We start from the raw sequence: 17373 nt of genomic DNA, 5'->3' as shown, positions 1-17373 counted from the left end.
AATTCTTTTTTTTTCTTGATGAATGAAACTTACATTTTTATTGTCGTTTTATGTAATATAAAAAATTCCCCTTATTGCTGATTGTTCAGTTTTGCCTGAATGTGACTCTTCCCATTTGTCCACAGTCCTGTCCGCAGCACCGACATTGTGAAGAGTGGGCAGAGCTCCGCGGGGAGAGGCGTAAAAGAGCGCCCCCGACAGTCACCATAATGTACAACACAGAAGTGCCAAATTATTACAGGAATGTCTAAGGTCACTGGAGAACACTGCTAGTATAATTTATGCCACTTTTGTGATGTCAATTATGATGATTCTGTCGACTGCTCCGTCACTGGCTGAGACTTGTGGACATACAGGAAAATTTAAATTCTATCAAAACTGAACAATCAGAGCTATGTGTAATTTTTTATATTACAGAAATCGATAATAAAAAAATTCACGAAGGGGCCGAGCTTTCTCCCTCTCACCCTTCATTAAAGGGGAAATCTGGGACTTTATGAAAAACAAAAAATGTGCCTAAGCACTAACAGGCAGGTAATTGCTACTTACCTGCCTGTTGTGCCTGGCGGCGTTCTTCCCCGGCACAGAGCAGTCACAGACCGTTCCTGTTAGGGATTCAGCGCTGCATTTGCTGACGGGGCAGAGCGTGATGTCCGACTCATTCTGATTGACAGCCTTCTCCCCCAGTTAGACAGTGGGAATCCAGCTGTCAATCAGAATGACGTAGTCAGTCTCGACCTGTCAACACTGTGGAGTGAAAAAGAAGCCTCCGCTCTGTCAACGTGACGTCAGCAGAGGCAGCTGAACGACAGGAATGGATATCCCCTTTAATGAAGGGTGAGAGGGAGAAAGCTCGGCCACTTTGTGAATTTTTTTATTATCGCTTTCTGTAATATAAAAAATTACACATAGCTCTGATTGTTCAGTTTTGATATAATTTAAATTTTACTGTATGTCCACAAATCTCAGCCAGTGACGGAGCAGCCGCCCACTCTTTACAATGTCGTGCAGTGGACAAATGGGAAGAGTCACATTCTGGCAAAACTGAACAATCAGCGATAAGAGGAATTTTTTATATTACATAAAGCGACAATAAAAATGTAAGTTTCATTAATCAAGAAAAAAAAGAATTTTACCCAAATCCATAAAATATATAACAGTGTAAAAATACATAAATTCTATAACAGTGTAAGAAAATCATTTTTGACTTGTGATGTTTGCTCCATTAAAAACATGAGCAATTGCATAAAAAAGCATAAGAAAAACAATAAAAAGCCAGAAGAGGCGACAAGACAGCAGTGAGTATGAGGATCCTGGAATCAGCCCCGATCTAGTGGTGTCAGTGCTGAACTGTCTACATCGGAGGGGATTACTGAGGCCCTCACTCCAGCAACTCCGGTCTAGTGGTGTCAGTGATGAACTGTCTACATCGGAGGGGATTACTGAGGCCCTCACTCCAACAACTCTGATCTAGTGGTGTCAGTGCTGAACTGTCTACATCGGAGGGGATTACTGAGGCCCTCACTCCAGCAACTCTGATCTAGTGGTGTCAGTGCTGAACTGTCTACATCGGAGGGTATTACTGAGGCCCTCACTCCAGCAAGTACGATCTAGTGGTGTCAGTGCTGAACTGTCTACATCGGAGGGGATTACTGAGGCCCTCACTCCAGCAACTCCGGTCTAGTGGTGTCAGTGCTGAACTGTCTACATCGGAGGGGATTACTGAGGCCCTCACTCCAGCAACTCCGGTCTAGTGGTGTCACTGCTGAACTGTCTACATCGGAGGGGATTACTGAGGCCCTCACTCCAGCAAGTACGATCTAGTGGTGTCAGTGCTGAACTGTCTACATCGGAGGGGATTACTGAGGCCCTCATTCCAGCAACTCCGGTCTAGTGGTGTCAGTGCTGAACTGTCTACATCGGAGGGGATTACTGAGGCCCTCACTCCAGCAACTCCGGTCTAGTGGTGTCAGTGCTGAACTGTCTACATCGGAGGGGATTACTGAGGCCCTCACTCCAGCGACTCCGGTCTAGTGGTGTCAGTGCTGAACTGTCTACATCGGAGGGGATTACTGAGGCCCTCACTCCAGCGACTCCGATCCAGTCTCCTCAGCAGTGAAGCGTCTAGATAGGAGGCTAAAGTGAGGAGCACAAAAAATCACCTCCGATATAGACGCGACCCTCCCGGGAGCAGTATTCAAATACATGGGCGGCACCAGCAGTGACTGGATGAGAGAATCACATCCCCATGACTGAATACGAGCAGGTAGGACAAAGTGTATATAAAGTTATAACATCATTATAATACCACCAATTTTAATGAAAAAAGCTTGTTAGTGATGCCCATTGCATCACTAACAAAGCAATGGGGGCAGTGTAGATAGTAGCTAGGACGAGACAGGTTCCCTTTAAAGCATTTTCTAACAAAATGAGTGGAGCTAGGGAAGAGCTGGGGCGCGACTGTCACCCGTCAAATTCAGCAAAAGTGCCTGCATTTTTATGTTTTTTATTTTCCCAAAGGAGCATGCAAGGTGTTTAAGGCTCCTGCTACTGTCACGCCAGACCTGGCATGTCACTCTCCACAAGGAGAAACCTTACCCATTTTAAATGTCTAAGAAATGCTTATTCCCACCTCCCGCATTGGTACCGTGTCTCCCAGCATGGCGTGACATTATTATGTGGTGTGAACGCTGAAGCCAATCAGTGGCTCCTGACTGGCTGCAGACTTTATTATTTTGTCAGGGTGGATGTCCAATCTGATGGAGTAATGATGGGCTGCAGCTAGTGTTGAGCGAGTATGTTCTATTAACCCTTTCGCCGAGTATGCTCGGGCCGAGCTCCGAGTATTTATAGCTGCTCGGTGATATGGTTGAATCGCTCCCGTGTGCATGATTTGCGACTGTTTGACAGCTTTATTACATGTGAGGAATGTGTAAGAAATAGACATTCCTCACATGTAATAAAACTGTCAAACAGTTGCAAATCATGCACACGGGAGCGATTCAACCATATCACCGAGCAGCTGTGAATACTCGGAGCTCGGCCCGAGCATACTCGGACAGAACATACTCGCTCAACACTAGCTGCAGCTAATCAGTGACTACTGATTAGCTGCCATGCACACGTGACAAAACAATGTCACATGAGCTTCCAGGAGACCTGGTGGCAACATTGCTGAAACTGTTAGTATAAGATTTTCTTTACTCAAAGGACTTGAGCATTTAAGAAGGGATTGTCCAATGAGTGAACAATCCCTTTAAGCGTTTGTTGGAGAACTTTACCCATTTGTTGCATTTCACACTATAATAGTCCTGTATAATATTATAGCTGATGTCTATGCATTAATAGCTTAACAGAACTAAGTTAGTGGACTATGGGTGGTTTTTAATAGATAATCCAGTCTAGCCCCATGGTTTTTTAAAAAACATTTTTAAAGCCTAATTGGGTCTAAACTTTAGAGAAGCTAAGTCATATGTACAAACGAAAAGATCAGTTCAATAACACCCCATAGTCATTATGCTGTTTGTTTCCTCTAACAGCAGGGGGGGGTTGGAATTCTGTTGTTTCTCTTTGTAGCCATCACAATGTAGTATTGGATTCAAACCTTCATGGGAGGAAAATGAAGCTGTGCTAGAAGTTTAGAAAGTAAAAAATAATTTCGGTAATATTTAAAGTGGTGTCCAGTTGTGAGCTCAAGATGTGTCGCTAGATACTGTTAACATGCAAGTTATTTTGCTCAGTACTTGTTGTTTAGCAGCCTTTTAGCACATCTTCATTAGGGCAGAGCTGAGATCTGTGACTACAGTTTTCCTGCAGTGCCCACAGGAGTGTTGGTAGTCTTAGACACACCCCCTGCCTCGTCATTGGCTCAGGCTGCTGCTCTGTCCCTCCCCCAGCAGCTCTGCCTTCTCAGATAGGCTGCGGTGAATAACCCAAGTCTGCTACAGGCTGATTGTGAATTCAGTGCCTATAAATTGTATTTCTTACAGCAATGACAGAATGGTTGGAATATACAGATTATTAAATTTTGCATTGAGAAAAAGAGGAATATTAGATATTTACTGCACAAAGACTGAGAGGAACTAAATGAGAGGGAACCTGGAGTCGCTCTAAGCGGTATTGTAGGTCCACTTTTCAGCCAAATTATGCTTTAATTGGAACCTCACAGTTATACTACCCGCACAAGCACCGGTAGTGTAGGATAGGGGACTGTATAGCATTATGAAAGAAAGCTAATATGGTGCCATTCACTGTGCTTTTACCCTGAAATTTGGCTTTTATTGATATGCAAATTAGGTTCACAAGTGCACTCTCATAGATTGTAAGCTTGCGAGCAGGGCCCTCACTCCTCTTGGTATCTGTTGATTTATGTGATTATTGTTATTCTTCAATGTCTTTTATTGTGTCCACAAGTCCCCTGTAAAATGTAAAGTGCTGCAGAATATGTTGGTGCTATAGAAATAAAATTATTATTATTATTATGGGCGTATCAGTACACTTGCAGTCAATAGCTCTTCTATACTTCTCCCAGCCAACACCACCCCATTCTTCTTGATTGACATTGGAGACAGAGACTCTGCTGCATAGCGTCATTTTTGTTCTCCACTGTCCGTCAAAAAGTGGGGGCAGCACTGGCAAGGACAAGCACTCGGAGCCAGTGACTGCCATTGCAATGATATGCCCAGCTGGGCACTTGTGAGCCTAATTTACATATAAATAGAATGCAATAGCACCACAATTAGGTATCTTTCAGAATGTTTTTCACTGCCCTAAACTGCACTACCTGTGCTTGCAGGGCTCATTTTATTAACAGATTCCCTTTAAACATCTCATTGTTTCATTAAAAGAGGATCTGTAATCTCTCCTGACTTATCTGTATTTTTTATTACTCATGTTAACCGTGAAATAACATGCTGGAGTAGCTTCTTCAGAAAAATATGCATTACCTGATTCCTCTGTTGGTGCTCCTGGAATTCAATTACAAAATTGAGAACTGGGTGCTTCTGTTCCTGTAACATCCCTGGCGGCGTGCTGGCATGGCTTACCACCTCCCACCATGCAAGACCGCCATCTTACCTATCAGTCCAGGCTACACACTTTGCTCCAGTACCTGCTGTGTCTCTTGTCTGATTGCTTAGAGCGGCGGCGCGGTTACTGCCTGATTCTTATAGTTACTGTGTGCGCACTCCTAATGCATCCCCAGCCTATTGCTGTGAGTCACTGGATACTTAAACCCCCTCCACCCAGTAGGAGGTGCCTAAGCAACACTTTCCTTCAGTGTGTTCCTTGCAACTGAGTTGCCAGGTCCTGTCCTGTATCTTGTCTGTTTCCGCCACCCTGGGGGCTGTATACCCAGGCCTGTTACCTGTATCTGTGACTTCTAGTCTGTTCCGCCACCCTGGGGGCTGTATACCCAGGCCTGTTGCCTGTATCTGTGACTTCTAGTCTGTTTCCGCCACCCTGGGGGCTGAGTTCCCAGGCTCGTTCTTGTATCTGGCTCCTGTCTGAACTGTGTCCTAGCCCGTTACCTGTTTGTGTCTCTGTCTGAACCTTCCCTTTTCCTATAGTGTCTGAACCTGCACCTAACTCCAACTTGTTGTCTCTGTACTTCTGTTTGTGAGTTTTGTGTCCACTCGCTACTTCATTGTAAGTACCTTGTGTGTATCTGGTTCTGCTTGTCCCGTTTCCCTGCCTCCGTATCTACCTCCTGTGTTCTAACTATCTTCCTGTATTTTCCATTCTGTTCCATGTGAACAGAGCCCTGTCCTGTCTGCCTGCACCTTCTGCTCTGTTCTGCTCTGCTTGTCCACCGCATCTGCGCTTTCGCTCTGCTCTGCTTGTCCACCGCATCTGCGGTTTTGCTCTTTTCTGCTTGTCCACCACACCTGCGGTTTCGCTCTGCTCTGCTTGTCCACCGTACCTGCGGTTTCGCTCTGCTCTGCTTGTTCACCGCACCTGCGGTTTTGCTCTGCTCTGCTTGTTCACTGCACCTGCGGTTTTGCTCTGCTCTGCTTGTTCACCGCACCTGCGGTTTCGCTCTGCTCTGCTTGTTCACCGCACCTGCAGTTTTTCTCTGCTCTGCTTGTTCATCGCATCTGCGGTTTCGCTCTGCTCTGCCCGGCTTGTCCTCCGCGCCAGCGGTTCTGCTCTGCTAGTCCACCGCACCCGCGGCTCTGTTCCTGTATCCCAGTCTGTACTGGTCCCTATCCAGCCTGCGTTCATACCTGCCAGTATCTGCCAGTCTTCATTCCAGCCGTGCCTGTCAGCACCCGCCTGTCTGCATACCAGCTGTGCCTGCTAGTGCCCGCCTGTCTGCATACCAGCTGTGCCTGCCAGTACCCACCTGTCTGCATACCAGCTGTGCCTGCCCATTCCTGCATTCCCCGGTGTGGGTCAACAGCTGTGACTGGAGTCTGACCTGGAGTAGCACCTGGTCCCTCTGCTCGGTTCCTCCCTGGTTCACGGAGTCGACTGAGCCGCCGTGCGACCTTGGTCGGACCGAGTTGATACTTAGTCACGCCCCTCCAGGCACTCCTCGGTTCATGGTCCAGTGGGATCATTAACCACGCTCACGCCAGTTAGTCCGGGCGTGAGCGTAACAATTTCCCTTTTTAATGGGGTGAATTCTAGTGTATAGGACCATAGTGACTTTCATGTTGATAAAAAATATATACATATTAGGCCAAACTGTGTATACTCTACATATATTCTCTGGTAGCCACTTAGATAAAGCAGCAAAAGGTTTATTGTCCATCATAAACTTTTTGGCTTCAAAACGAAAATGGCCTTCCTTCAGCACAAATGAATAACATAAACAGTCCTTTCCTCAGGTACAATAAACAAAGTAAATGTAGCAGCCTCACCAATCTCGGTATTCCCGGCAGAATTAGTACAAGTTGTATTAAACACGTTCACCAAACAAACACTTCTCTTCAGTTCCAGCACAACTCCACTCTGCTGAGCTAACACAGCTGCTGTTATTAGTCCTGTAAACCCTGGGCTGGATTATGGGAACAAACTTTTCCATCCAGACTCCTTTGGTTGCTCCTAAAACCTGAATCCAAAATCCAGTCAAATTAACCCTCTCAGTACCGTAGTGATACTGGTACAGATTACAGATTTTTATATTACCAAGGCCAACCACCTCGGTGGCACATATCTGCCATCTAGTACCTTACCGTCTGCTTTCTTACAATATATGTGTGTGTGTGTGTGTGTGTGTGTGTGTGTGTATATATATATATATATATATATATATATATATATATATATATATATATATATATATATATATATATATATATATTATATTATAGATTTTTTTTATGTACACATATATACTGTACCTACGTATATTTATGTACGAAGGTGTAAATTTAGGCAGTAACAAAGCTTCTGTGTTGTGATATCTGCTCTTTACATTTTGATTTTGAATCCCAAATTTCTCTCTGCTTGTAAACATGTTTTTTAAAAAAGAAAGATCCTTTATAAATAGCACAGCATGTGCTCCGTATTTTTCTAATTCTGACATATGTTATACAGTAAGGCAACTGAAGTAACATATTTGGCCTAGCTGTAATAATTTAATATTCTTGCTAACTTTACAAGAGAGAGATGACAATGAATGTGGACAGTGACATCAATTCAAGTTTCAGAAATGCTCGTTACGGGTCCACTCACACATTCAGGATTTACTACGGTTATTTCTGTAATAGGTAGAGGTAACTGTCCATCAAGTATGGTCAGTGGGGTGATCGTATGTTATCTTTGCTCATTTTTGGATTAGCAGTGTAGGTAGCTGTCCTAATCATTGATTCACAGCTACAGTGTATGAACAAAAATATTGGGTCACCTCAACATTACACCTACAAAAGCTTTTATGACATCTTATTCTAAATTGTTATGAATTACTATCGAGATGCTCCTCCCTTTGCAGCTATAACCGCTCCCAACCTTCTGCTAAGGGTTTCTACAAGATTTTGGAGGAGTGTATGTGAATTTTTGCTCATTCATCCAGAAGAGCATTGGTGTAGCGTTACGTTGGGTTCAAGGACCTGACTCAATCTCTGTTCTAGTTCATCCCAAATCTATTGGATGGGGTAGTGGTCAGGACTCGGTTCAGGACAGACACATTTTTCCACACTAAATCCACCAACCATGTCTATATGGACTTTGCTTTGTGCACTTGGGAACAGAAAAGAGCCTCCCCCAAACTGTTCCTGCAACAAAAATTTGGAAGTAAACAATTGACCAAAATCTGGTGTGCTGATGTGTTAAGATTTCATTTCACTTGCACTAAGGTGCCAAGACTGACACCTGAAACCTATCCTCTACTGTGAAACAAAAAATGGTAAAGCCTCAGTTTTTTTTCTCATTTTGCCTCCCTACTAAAAAAACCAAACATGATTATAGAAACACAGTGATAATGAAAAAAGAAGAAAAAACAAAGTCCTAAAATAACTACATCCTAATTGGGTAAATAAGAGGGTTTCCTCTACGAATGCAAGCAGGGCATTTGTGATATCTCTGCACAGGCTCGGCATGAGATTTATTCCAAAGCTGGCAAGGCTCCTCTTATAGTGCATGCAGTGATATGCTGGCAATAAATGAGCAATACTGGAACCATTCTATCCAAAGACCTGGTTGATTTATTAGTGTTGTAGGCACTTTGCGATTTAAAGGGAATCTGGTCATTTTTGTGTAGTATCCTGAAATAGGGCTTGGGCAGTCCTTTCAGGCTATGTAACTTTTATTTCTATACGTGGCCCCTTTGTGTTCCTGTAAGCCCCGGACACATTTATTGTCTCGTGCTGGCAAGTCAAGCGTATGTAAATATCAAATGAATATTCACCCCTTCTCCCGCCCATAATCACGTCCACCACTCTGCACTGGAGTCTCTGATTCGGTCAGACTGCCGTATGCCTGAGGATCGCATCGTGATCCTCGGACTGGCTGTCGGCTCTCCTGACCTGAAAGTGACAGCTGCAGGGAAATACATGCTTTCACGCTCATGTTAGGAGAGCAGACGGCCAGTCCAAGGATTGTGATGCGATCCTCGGGCGAGTAACATGGCAGTCTGACTGAATCTGTGATGGTGGGTGGGATTTGGGGGAGGGAGGGAGAGGGTATTTATTTGGCATTTACATACTTTTGATTTGCTGACGCCTATGTAAATGCGAAATGAATATTCACTCCTTATCCTGCCTATAATCCTGCCCACTCCTCAAGGCCAGCGTCACTGATTCAGACTGTTGAGTTACTCATCAGAGGATCGCCTCGCAATCCTCGGACTGGCCGTCTGCTCTCCTGACCTAAGCGTGACGGCATGTGTTTCTATGTCACTCTCTGGTCCGGAGAGCCAACGGCCAGTCTGTGCACTGTGATGCCTTCCTCGGGCATACGGCAGTCTGGCTGAATCAGTGATGCCAGTGCTGAGGGGTGGGCAGAATTAAGGGCGGAGGAAGGAGTGAATATTCATATGCAATTTACATGCGCTTGACTTGCCGGCGCGAGGCAATAAATCTGTCCGGGGCTTACAGCAACACAAAACGGGGCCACATACAGAAATAAGCGTTACATATCCTGAAAGGGCTGCACAAGCCCTATTTCAGGATACTATTAGTACACTACACAAAAATGACCTGACAGATGTCCTAAATTATACAAAATATGGTCTATAGAAGGCCAAGCCATAGGTGGAATAGAGAATAGAGAAGTGTTTAAAGATGTGCTGAATTTATCAACCAACACCGCTGTGAAAAATTTGGATCTTCTTATCTAACTCTAAAGCTGGCCATAAACATTAGACGGCTGTCGACTGAACAGTGCTTTGGCTGATTGCTCAGCTGACCGTCAACTCGGCCGGCTCTCCCATACAAAGGAGCGCTTGCTTAGCCGGCAATTCATACAATGTATCTTTGGGAGAACAAAGAGATTGGCAATCCAAAATCAGATATGCCCAATCGACATGTCCTCTGACGATCATTTTGCTGGAGCCCCTCATTTTAGCCTATTATAGTTGAGCTTTCCAGATTTGAGATATATGAACTATGCATAACTTTTTACAAGTAGGTTTTCTATAAGTTTCTATGACTTTCTGATTATGTGGCAGCCTTCAGATGTCTGTATATATACAGTACAGACCAAAAGTTTGGACACACCTCATTTAAAGATTTTTCTGTATTTTCATGACTTTGAAAATTGTACATTCACACTGAAGGCATCAAAACTATGAATTAACACGTGGAATTATATACTTAACAAAAAAAGTGTGAAACAATTGAAAATATGTCTTATATTCTAGGTTCTTCAAAGTAGCCACCTTTTGCTTTGATGACTGCTTTGCACACTCTTGGCATTCTCTTGATGAGCTTCAAGAGGTAGTCACCGGAAATAGTCTTCCAACAATCTTGAAGGAGTTCCCAGAGATGCTTAGCACTTGTTGGCCCTTTTGCCTTCACTCTGCGGCCCAGATCACTCCAAACCAACTCGATTGGGTTCAGGTCTGGTGACTGTGGAGGCAAGGTCATCTGGCGTAGCACCCCATCACTCTCCTACTTGGTCAAATAGCCCTTACACAGCCTGGAGGTGTGTTTGGGGTCATTGTCCTGTTGAAAAATAAATGATGGTCCAACTAAACGCAAACCGGATGGCAAACCGCATTTGCCACAGAACAACAGGATTGGCAAAGTCGCCACTAGTGCCCTGTGCTCTTCACTGATGAAAGCAGGTTCACACTGAGCACATGTGACAGAGTCTGGGGACGCCGTGGAGAGCGATCTGCCTGCAACATCCTTCAGCATGACCGGTTTGGCAGTAGGTCAGTAATGGTGTGGGGTGGCATTTCTTTGGAGGGCCGCACAGCCCTCCATGTGCTCACCAGAGGTAGCCTGACTGCTATTAGGTACCGAGATGAGATCCTCAGACCCCTTGTGAGACCATATGCTAGTGCGGTTGGCCCTGGGTTCCTCCTAATGCTGGACAATGCCAGACCTCATGTGGCTGGAGTGTGTCAGCAGTTCCTGCAAGATGAAGGCATTGAAGCTATGGACTGGCCCGCCCGTTCCCCAGACCTGAATCTGATTGAGCACATCTGGGACATCATGTTTCGCTCCATCCACCAACATCACGTTGCACCACAGACTGTCCAGGAGTTGGCGGATACTTTAGTCCAGGTCTGGGAGGAGATCCCACTGGCGATCATCCGCAACCTCATCAGGAGCATGCCCAGGCGTTGTAGGGAGGTCATACAGGCACGTGGAGGCCACACACAATACTGAGCCTCATTTTGACTTGTTTTAAGGACATTACATCAAAGTTGGATCAGCCTTTAGTGTGTTTTTCCACTTTAATTTTGGGGGGTGACTCCAAATCCAGGCCTCCATTGGTTAATAAATTTGATTTCCATTGATGATTTTTGTGTGATTTTGTTGTCAGCACATTCAACTTTGTACAGAACAAAGTATTCAATGAGAATATTTCATTCAGATCTAGGATGTGTTATTTGAGTGTTCCCTTTATTTTTTTGAGCAGTGTACATTTAGTTTACTCTTCAAAGGGAATCTGTCAGAAGGATCAACCCTCCTAAGCCGTCTATATGGACACGCAGGTTATAGGAAGCTGAATAAAATGATACCTTGATATCTACGATCCAATGTCTTATTCCAGAGAAATACATGTTTTTCTTAATATGTAAATGAGCTGTTAAGATCTATGGGCCGGACATAGATCTCTCTGAGAATCTGCCTCCAGAGCTTATTTTAAATATAAAGGGGCATTACCAATGTGAGTCTGTAATGACTGACTGACAATGTAATGACTGACAATCTGCTCTTATTATCTACATGTCTCACTCTTGTAACACCTTCTTTAATTTAAAATAATCTCTGAAGGCAGATTCTCAGGGAGATCAGTGTCCGGCCCATAGATCTTAACAGCTCATTTGCCTATAACAAAAACGTGGATTTCTTGGGAATAAGACATTAGATCGCAGATATCAAGGTATCATTTTATTCAATTTTATATGACCTGCATGCCCACATAGACGGAGGGTTGATTCTACTGACAGATTCCCTTTAACCATATTTAATAAGTATAAGAACATTAAGAAAGATCTTGAGACTGTGTAGATGAAGTGCGTTACACACCCCGCTCTGCAGAGACGCTTTCAGATTAATTATGACTGGTAAAGAACTAAACATGTTTGTGTCTTTCTTAGGGAGAAGGTGGACAGGTTGTGCTTTGGAATCAGCCGGACCCAGTGGGAGACGTGCATCTGCCAAGGTAATGTTACTAGACAAATCTAAAATAAAATGAAAATAGTACGGTACATCTGTAGAAAGTATCATTTGTGGCTAGTGTAGACTTTTCGGGGTGTTCGGTAACATCTGTACCGATTACCCAGAGGGAATGTCATGAGATTACACATTGCACTGTGGTACATAGTATTAATAATTTGCATGGTTTTTGCTGATGTCTCTGAATATCCGCAAGAAAAAAAATTGTTATATACATTTAGTTTTTTTCTCTATTATAAATTCTTTTTTTAATTTTTTTAAGTTTATTATAGAGATACTTCCCAGTGTGCACAATTTATGTGACATATATTTCAATAAAAATAACATTTTACTTTTGTTATTATTATTGATATTTTTTATACCAGACGTTTTCTTTATTATCATCATCATCATCATCTTTAATATTATTTTATCAGGAAAAATGTAAGGATTTATTGTTATTTTTTTGGAACTACCTTTAAAAAGTGAACCATTAAAGGGAACCTTTAGGTCTATAGGGTTAATCTGCATGCTAATACCATTATGAAGGTGCCTGACCTCAGTATTGAAAGTGCGGCACCTGGGAGAAAATGAGCTTTATTTCTCCCAGAATTCGCTGGTTTTCAGACATACAGGCGTGCCTGGAGCAATTACAGTGCATCAGTGTGGAGCCGGCTGTCAGTCAATGCCGGCGCATGCTTACAGCTACGGATCTCGGTGCCGTGAGCGGTGACTGTAATTCCTCCAGGCACGCCTGCATGACTGAAGGCCGGAGGCTCCCAGGAGAAATAAAGTTAATTTTTTCCTGGTTGCTGCACTTTTAGTACTGCGGCCAGGCACCTTGATAACGCTATTAACCTGCAGATTCACCCTATGTCTGCAGGTTAATTGCTTTATCGGATCTGACAGGTTCTCTGTAAGGTTACGTTTTTCAATAGTTCTCCAAATGCACCGTTTTATATAAATAAAGCCTAAGAAGCTTTTCCTATACCTAGAAGTAATAAATCTATCTTCACTGGTGGCTCCACTGATCTCGATGTCAGGAGAACTGTGTGAATACATCTGCTACCTTGACGTGTTATATAAGGGATTTGTGAGGGTTTCAAGTTAACCACATGGTACTTCCAGCAAGGTCTCAGAGGCAAAATACCTGTTTGACAGCTCATTTTTCTCCAGTATAATATCCAAAATTTTCTTGCGGAACCTTAAAGTGAACCTGACAGATGATAGATGCTGCCCAATCCATGCTTACTAGTCGGACATGCGGATCCCCGGCTTCTTCTCCCCGCCCGCTGCCCTGGAGTGACAGGCTTCTGCCTGTACTTGCACGTAGGCAGAGACCTATCAATCCAGGGCAGCGGGCGGGGAGAAGCTGCCAGCTATTAAAGTATATTTTTTTCTGAAACACTACAGCATTTCAGTGCAAACATACCTGACTAAGTTCACACAGTGAGTACCTATTACATGCTTGATTGGTCAGCATGTATCAGCTGACAGATTCTCTTTAAATTATTTGGCATGAACTAAACCCGCATATCCTCACCCCATCACCCCCGAGGAGGTCGGCTCTGTACATTATGGTCCGATAGTACAAGTATGTGACGTGTTGATCTTTGCTGCTACCAGTAAGCCTCTTTAACACACAGTACAATTCATGATGCACAGTAGTGTTGAGCGAGTATGTTCTATTAACCCTTTCGCCGAGTATGCTCGGGCCGAGCTCCGAGTATTTACAGCTGCTCGGTGATAAGGTTAAATCGCTCCCGTGTGCATGATTTGCAACTGTTTGACAGCTTTATTACATGTGAGCAATGTCTATTTCTTACACATTCCTCACATGTAATAAAGCTGTCAGACAGTTGCAAATCATGCACACGGGAGCGATTCAACCATATCACCGAGCAGCTGTAAATACTCGGAGCTCGGCCCGAGCGTGCCAAAAGTCTACAGTCACACAGAATGACTGCAGACTTTTCATTTTAGACCGGACTGTATAGTCCTCCATACAGTATTATGAGCCCCATATATTATTCCATACAGTATATAATGCCCCCATATGTTGCTCCATACAGTGTATTATGGGCCCCATATAATGCTCAAAACAGTATAATGGCCCAGTATATTGCACCATACAGTATAATAGCCCCATATATTGCTCCATACAGTATATAATGGCACCATATATTGCTCCATATAGTATGTAATCGCTCCCTACTATATAATGGGCCCATATAATGCTTCATACGTAAAAAAATCTAATCTCCTCATTCCCCGCTGGCTGCTGCTCCTGTCTCCTCAGCATCTTCTGGCTTTCCGCACTGCTCTGCATAGAGGGCACGCTGTACCGACGTCATCGCGCCCTTCTGCCCTGAGATGTCACAAAGAGTCAGAAGACGCTGAAGAGAGTAGACTGGAGCAGCGGGGAATGGGGAGAGGTGAGTATTTGAGGGAGGGGACCTGATGCCAGCGCTGGTACCCGGCTCCCGGGACTCACGGCCCCATAGTGTCCCGATGTCCCCGACGGCGAGTCATCATCTCCCGTTCGTACAGGGCCCCAACACTTGCCTGAGTGTGCCGGGTGGTGACCCCGGCCCTGGCGGCCGCCCACCCAGCTGGTGTTAGAAGAGTAGCGGTGTTGGTTTGGTAAAATATATTGTAGTTTTTCAGAACCCGCTGCAATTGTTTTTTTTTTATTTTTAAAGTAAAGGGTGGAGAAGACCTTTAATTTACTGTTCTTCATGCAGTGATTAATCATTACTTCTATGATTCGTTCTATTTTCTAAGCCTGGACTAATAGTTTCACGGTTATCAACACAACTAATAATTAAAGGAGGTGTCCCTTATGAATAACCCCAGAGTGCTGCATAAAAAACAGTATTCTGACTTCCCGGACCAGTGCTGCTCTTTTGTTCTTAAACTCTGGGAACCCACTTTTAAGGTGCATGCAAATATTACATTTCCCTCATTCCCAGATTTACTTCTGTTTCTATATAATAATAAGCTAGGTAATTTGTTGAATGAATGATGAGCTGCTGTTTTCATCTGTACATGGTGAATCAAATGTATTGGGCCAACTACTGCTCATGTTGGGGGGTAAGTGGCTTATTCCTGCATCAGGGCCCACCAGGGGATTCACCGCTTCCCCTATGGGCCAGTCCGTGCCTTCCCTGGGGCCATTAATCAGGGGTTGTCCAGTGTTTAGAACTTCTCCCAATCAAATTTTAAATAGTAATTCCCTTTAATCTTCTGTAGTTTCTCTGTGTGCAGTTGTGCTATAGCAGCCTTATACATTTCTAGAGAGGAAACTGATTACACATTTGTATCTTTCATAAATCGGACCCACATCTTCATGTCTGTTTGGAAATAGTTTTGAAGTGTCCGTGCAAAGGATCTTTACAGGTAGCCACTTGTAGTTTTCTTTGATACTATTTTCACTTCAAAGCCTTGTAGTCTACTGAAGCGACAGCTCTTGAGAACATTACATTCCTTCATAGTCAAAGAAGTCAGTGTCTGCTTCTTATCAGTCTGCTATCTGATTTTTCACTTTATACTTCATAGCATACTTTTACATCTTTTTGAAATAGGAAATACATATGTGGGGTCAATAGTGTAAGTCTTAACTCGAGTTCCTGGAAATATGCTATAATCATACTTATTCCTATTGAAAAAAAATATATGTATGTTATCATTTGATTATTATCTATTAGTTTGTGTGACATATTCTGGAGGACAATGCTGTGCTCCTTCACATCAGACACAAGTTTGTACTAGATGTTTGTAAAATCTTTGTAAAAGTCTTCCCTATACTAATCTAACAAGCCCCTGAGAAATGTCCACATTACCACCTATTTTTTTGTTACTGATCTGTCTTCCAATCTTTACTTGAAATCTTCATCCGCAGAATTTATGCTCTTGTAGACAAGCCAATAATTTGGGAACGAGCACTCATGGGAACATGTCCCGACTATTGGCCTCTTTTATTCTGGTAGGCCGGCAATCACCTGAAAAATGGGCAAAATGCTCATTCGTTGGGTGTAATAGTTTTTAGGCAGGCTTAAAAATCATCGTTATGGACAGCACATCACCCCCATGTAAACAGGTGATGTGCGGCCCATAATATGATATTTTATGGGCACAGAATGAACGTACTAACGATCATTCTGTGTGCATGGAATGTTAGTCAACCTTTCTAAACAGGCCTTCAAGCAGCCCTCCCTATTGGTATGCATGTAGCTAATTTATGGTTGTGTAACAGCATGGATCATCCTGTCTAAATGGGTCATTAGCTTAGGACTGGGAGCCAACTTCCATAACTCTGGTTTTATGGGTGCAGCATCCTTGCCCAGTTCGCTCCCAGTCCGTTGCTTGAATTATTGTGTCCACGGCAGTCTATTAGGAGCTTAGATTTGGATGACCAATAAGACAGAAAGTCATGTAATTTCATTGGCAGATGAAGACAGTGAGACATCATTTGGTGTAAAAGGGACATTATTTTATCACTTACAGTGGGGAAAAAAAGTATTTAGTCAGCCACCAATTGTGCAAGTTCTCCCACTTAAAAAGATGAGATGCCTGTAATTGACATCATAGGTAGACCTCAACTATGAGAGACAAAATGAGAAAACAAATCCTGAAAATCACATTGTCTGATTTGGAAAGAATTTTTTTTCAAATTTTGGTGGAAAAGTAAGTATTTGGTCACCTACAAACAAGCAAGATTTCTGGCTCTCACAGACCTGTAACTTCTTCTTTAAGAGGCTACTCTGTCCTCCACTCATTACCTGTAGTACTGGCACCTGTTTGAACTTGTTATCAGTATAAAAGACACCTGTCCGCAACCTCAAACAGTCACACTCCAAACTCCTCTATGGTGAAGACCAAAGAGCTGTTGAAGGACACCAGAAACAAAATTGTAGCCCTGCACCAGGCTGAGAAGACTGAATCTGCAATAGGCAAGCAGCTTGGTGTGAAGAAATCAACTGTGGGAGCAATAATTAGAAAATGGAAGACATACAAGACCACTGATAATCTCCCTCGATCTGGGGCTCCACACAAGATCTCACCCCGTGGGGTCAAAATGATCTCAAGAATGGTGAGC

General features: G+C 43.5%; 1 protein-coding gene across 6 annotated transcripts in view; it reads left to right on the top strand.

Moving 5' to 3' along the window:
- The window catches only part of TBC1D5 (TBC1 domain family member 5), a 741959-nt gene that overhangs the window by 23692 nt on the left and 700894 nt on the right, over positions 1-17373 (top strand). For all 6 annotated transcript variants that reach the window (XM_073677953.1, XM_073677948.1, XM_073677951.1 and 3 more), the window contains exon 2: positions 12218-12282. The gene's annotated coding sequence lies outside the window, so the exon portion shown is untranslated. The remainder of the gene's footprint in view (positions 1-12217; positions 12283-17373) is intronic.

The sequence above is a fragment of the Phyllobates terribilis genome, unplaced genomic scaffold (genome assembly GCF_046119375.1).
Source record: "Phyllobates terribilis strain yellow unplaced genomic scaffold, ASM4611937v1 Scaffold_4__5_contigs__length_816908805, whole genome shotgun sequence".
In the NCBI taxonomy this organism is placed as follows: domain Eukaryota; kingdom Metazoa; phylum Chordata; class Amphibia; order Anura; family Dendrobatidae; genus Phyllobates; species Phyllobates terribilis.
This window is presented reverse-complemented; position numbering and strand designations above follow the sequence as displayed.